Genomic DNA, 4,816 nt, shown 5'->3' with positions numbered 1-4,816 from the left:
CGGGCCGCGCCGGGAGGCGGGGACGGGGCTGCACCGCCTCCTGCCTGCCTCCTGCCTGCCTCCTGCCTGCCGCTGCCCGGCTGGGCTGGCCCGGCCCGGCCCCCCCCCACCTCGCCCCGCAGCATCCTCCTCCACCCGCCCCCGGCGCTCCCCGGCTTCCAGGAAGGTTTTGGTGGAGCTCAGCGCTCCCGGACCCAGCCCTGCCTCAAAGGGGAGCCCCAGCAGGGCTGGGCCCCTCCAAAAATGTGCAGGGTCAACCGTGACATCCCCCTGGAGTCAGGGCATAGGTGGGGAGCAGCAGAGCGGGGAGCAGCGGCGGGGGTCCCCCGGCCCCGATGCGGCCAGGGGTGATGGGCTCGGGGTGCTGGCACGGAGGGGCAGCCAAGGGGGCTGCTGCCTCCTCCACCGGTCTCCCTGCCCCGCCTGCTTTGCCCCAGCACCTCCCGGGTGTTTTCTCTTTCCAAGGGACTGGTGTGCAGAGCATCACGGCTCCATCCAGGTGCATCCTTCCCTGGGGCCTGCGGCCCCGCTCGGGAAGCCAGTGCCAGCGCTGCCCTTGTGTGTGCTGGGGCAGAGCCCCCCAACAAAGGGGGATCCCCTCCGCCTTGGGGGCTCAGGCATACAGGCAGGAGAAGGCAATGAGATGCCTCCCCCAGGTCCACTGCAGCCTAAGAGGTTTTGCTCACACATCCACATGCACACAGCAGTCAACAATTAGGACCAGCTCTGGCCTTTTTATCCTGGGATTTTGTGTCCATGTGGGATTAAAGGCCTCATTGTAGCTTCCCCACCAGCCCCAAATCCTCTGCTGATTTTCATTCTGGGGGCAAGTCAGTGCACGCTGTGACCTATTGATCCCGATCCCCTGCATCCGACGATTGCTTCTGCTCCAGGGTGGCTCATCCCAGGCGTCCTTAGAGAGCACAGAGCCCTCCAGCCGGTGAGACATTCCTGCGTGGGTCCAGCTTCACCTGCCCGGGGTGCTGGGAGGCTGTGGGTCCCGGCGGCGACAGCGCAAGGCAAGTGTGTGTGTGTGTTTGTAGGAGTGTTTCCTCCATCCCCGTTCGGCATGGGTTGTCCTTCTGGCTGCTTTTGTGCGGCAAGAGGTAGTTTCTTTGCAGGGGCTAGGCACACTGGCATGCAGCGGGGAGGCTGCCGGAGGCTCCGTGGCACTGGGGTGGTCTGACCGTGCTCCTCAGCTTTGCCAACTGCTTCTCGGTGGTGAATTACTCACCAGAAGCAAGCGAGGCTGCGAGGCTGAAACCTGCAGCTGATGCCCCACAGAGCCTGCGACCTGCTCAGAGCCGGGCTACCACCCTAAAAAAGTAGCAATGCTTTGGGTTTTCATGGCCTCATCCAGCCAAGCATCGTCAAGCAGAGATGTATTTAACACACTCGCAGGTGCCCAAGGCTGTGCCAAAGCCCGATCTGGCAGTGCCGTGTCCTGGCAGGGGTGGCAGAGTCCTGCTGGGATCGAGCTTCTCATGGGGTGTAACCATGCAATGAGACTCATACCCTGTCCACTGCTGGGGGGTGACAGGGTGAGGCTGGAGCAGCCCGACAGCGGCTGCCCTCCCCCACCAACCCTGAAACAGGGGCTGCTGGCTGACCCCACACTGGCTGGGGCCGAGTTTCTGGGCTTTATCAGTTACCAGCCATGATGACGCTGTTCTAACTATAATGGAGGTTACAGCTTTGTCTTCAGGGTGCCCAGCTTCAATTTTTGCTTCCAAATAGATTCAGTTTGTGAGAATCCCCTTGGTAAGGACCGTTCATCCGAATCCCTGGGTACCAGCTAATCCCTGCGGGCTGGCTGGGCTGGCAGTGCCAAGGGGCTGGCACGCTCCCCACCACAGCTACGCATCCGTGCCAGGTTCTTGCCCTGGCCGAGGAGCAGACCAGGCTTTCCTTATTTTTGGGAGGGAGGAGGATTTTCCCAGTGCTGCGGGTCGTTGGGAGGCTGTGAGCATCCCCATGCTGCAGAGGCAGCCCTGCCCGGCCAGGCAGCACCCGCATCCCCCATCCTCCCTGCCCCGGGCAGCGTGCGCTGGCTCCGACCCCAAAACAAGGGGGGACAAGGAGGGAGAAACCCAACCCACCTACTTATATTTTACCACGTGAAGTTCTGCCTGTCTTTATTTGCTCTAGAAACACTTTCTGGTTTTTGTGCTTTTGTATCCCCCCCGATATCCAGCGGCAACACATTCCCGGGTGCTCAGGGGAGCAGTTGCTCCTCTTCCAGCTTCCCCCCATGACCTGTACACATCCCAGAGCGCCCCTCATTCTTAAACCCTTTGCGGAGGTGAGCAGAGGCTTTGCCTACCGGAGGGTTTTTGCATTACATCTTTTCCTGTGCCAGCTCTGCAGCCTTAATCCTCCTAATCTCCCCGCATCTCTGGCGTGGCTCATTTTTGTGTGCGAATGCCCTTGAGAGCCGCAAAATTGCAGCTGCTGGGTGAAACACCGGGCGGAGAGAAACTCCGTCGTAGTGGAAAACTATGTCTTATGTAAACTGCCCAGGTATTTTGCCTTTACATTGGCTTGGGATCAGAGGCGCTGTGCAAAGCCATATTGCACAGAGTGCTTTTGGGAACCTGGGGGCCTGTGATTTGGGGGTGCTGGCAGCTCTGGTGCCTGCCCGAAGCACCGCACACACCGTGCTGAGGTTTCCTCCCTACCTGGGGTCTGTTGGAGCCACAACTCAGACCTGAGATGGGAGGTTTTTTTTTTTTTTTTTTTTGCAGCGTTTATTTTGCAAATAGGCCTTTTGGCAACTTCACTGATGCAGTTGGTCCCCGCTGTGCTCTCTGTGCCCCCCCCCAGCTCCAGCTGCTGCCAGACCCGGTGCACCCCGTGCCGGTACCTGGACCTGGTGCCACCAGTTCCTCTGAAGTGTCTTGAGCATCAAGAAGTAGGAGTGTGCTGCCAGACAGGAGCCCATACTGGGGAGAGGATTTTGACCCCATTGTGCCTGGGGTGCTGCTGAGCAGGGCCAGGCCCCACTGCGGGGCAGACAGGAGCTCATGGGGGGATGCTGAGACCCAGGGATGCTGCTCCTGGGGACCCTGGGAAGCCGCGCTCAGGGCTGGAGCCCACCGGGACCCCCCCCCCAGCCGTGCTCCCATGACTCCTCTCCAGCCCTTAAAGCACCCATCAATCTCCTGCCGTGGGAGTGAGCACCTCGACAGAGGCAGCAATGTGGCAATATTGACTTAACCTGAGTAAGAAGCTCTTGAGCCACTGCCGCGGGAGGGGAGCGGGAGAGGAGCACGTTTTATGCAACGAGATTGCATTTTCCTGGCAAGCCCTTTGCTGGCATGGATCCCACACCCTGCCGAGCTCGTCCTGCTCCACCCTGCACCGGCCCCATCGCCACTGGCGAAGCCGACCCTGCTGCCCAGAGGTGCAGGATGGGCATCAGCTGCTGGGGTCTTGCTCCCTGCTGATGTCTTCACGATGGGCTTGGCCATCCCGCTGTGCCCCATGCCAGCCCATCCCAACTCAGGGAGGCATCAGAGCTCGATGGGTCACGTCAGCATCGTGGCAGTAGCATTCCCCTCCCCAAGCACCCCAAAAGGCACCGCGGCCCTGGCACATCCTGTGTTATTGAGGGGTTTTGGGGACCTGTTGCAGCAGAGGAGCTGGGCATGGGGATGCTCAGCCCTGGGGGCTTTTCAGCACCATTTCCCAGTGAAGAATTTTACAATTTAGCTTTGGATGGGGGAGTAGGGGCAAAAAGATTTGGAAATTTCTTCCAGAAGCTGAGACACTCGGTGGAACACAAACCAACAACGGATCAGCCAAAACCTCATTTATTTTCTGGGTGGGACTTTTTGACAGCCCTTGGAGGGGTCAGCTGAACCGCTTGCTCTCATGTCGGGGGTTTGCTGGCTGTTGGGGTGGGAAGGGAGTTCCCGCTTACAGCCGGTGTGGTGCAGGAAAGCAGGGCACCGAAACACCTTGGTGCTGCTGCTTCCTTCTCGCCGGCTCCCACGTGCACTGGAATGCAGCTGTGCTCGTTCCTAACTAGTCCTGTGCCGGGTGAAACCTCCTTCAGCTCTGTTTAAGGCTGGTTTTGCTCTGAAATCAGCAGCCAGCCTGGCTGCTCTGGCTTCATCCCGCAGCCCGTGAGCCTCAATAGCTTTAAATGAGTCTTGTGGGACGCAGTGGCTTGAAGGACCAAGCTCAGGGCTTCATCAAGCTGTGAGAAATAAATAGCATAAAACAAGTGCATTGCTCCCAAGCAGAGCTGAAGGACGGGAAAGCTCCTGTCCCAGCAGGGAAGTGTCTTTTTCTTCTGCACTTTCTGGTTTGAACCTAAGTGCCATCAAGGGAGTTAAATATTGAACAAACACTAAGCAAAAGCTGGTGCTAGCAGCCAAGGAAAACAAAGACTGAGTGAGGCCGGCGCTCTGACTCATTTGGCATGAAAATGCAGCATGGAATAAATTAAATTCAGCTCTTCCTCATCCTCCCGGTGTAGTACGGAGCAGAGGAGCCCCGTTGTCACTGGCAGTGTAGCTGAACATGCTGGTGTGGTGGCTTTGGGGTGCTGGGGGTGTCAGGCTGGAGGTAGCAAGTGGTGGCACATACAGAGGGTGTCGAGGAGGGAGGGGGGGCATCTGCAGAAAACTGGGGGCGAGGGATGGGGGGACACCTCCACCTTGGCAGGATCCTGTGTCCCCAGCCACGGCTTTCAGAAAGACACCGAGCACCATACAACGGGGCTGGTGGCATCAGGATCTTAAGATCACGATGTGCTTGTTGCATCCAAGGTGGTGGCAGCTGCTCTTGGTCCTCATTCTCCTGTCTCATG

Source organism: Strix uralensis, chromosome 16 (genome assembly GCF_047716275.1).
Source record: "Strix uralensis isolate ZFMK-TIS-50842 chromosome 16, bStrUra1, whole genome shotgun sequence".
NCBI classification, from domain to species: domain Eukaryota; kingdom Metazoa; phylum Chordata; class Aves; order Strigiformes; family Strigidae; genus Strix; species Strix uralensis.
The sequence above is the reverse complement of the archived record's forward strand: the minus strand, read 5'-3'. Positions refer to the sequence as shown.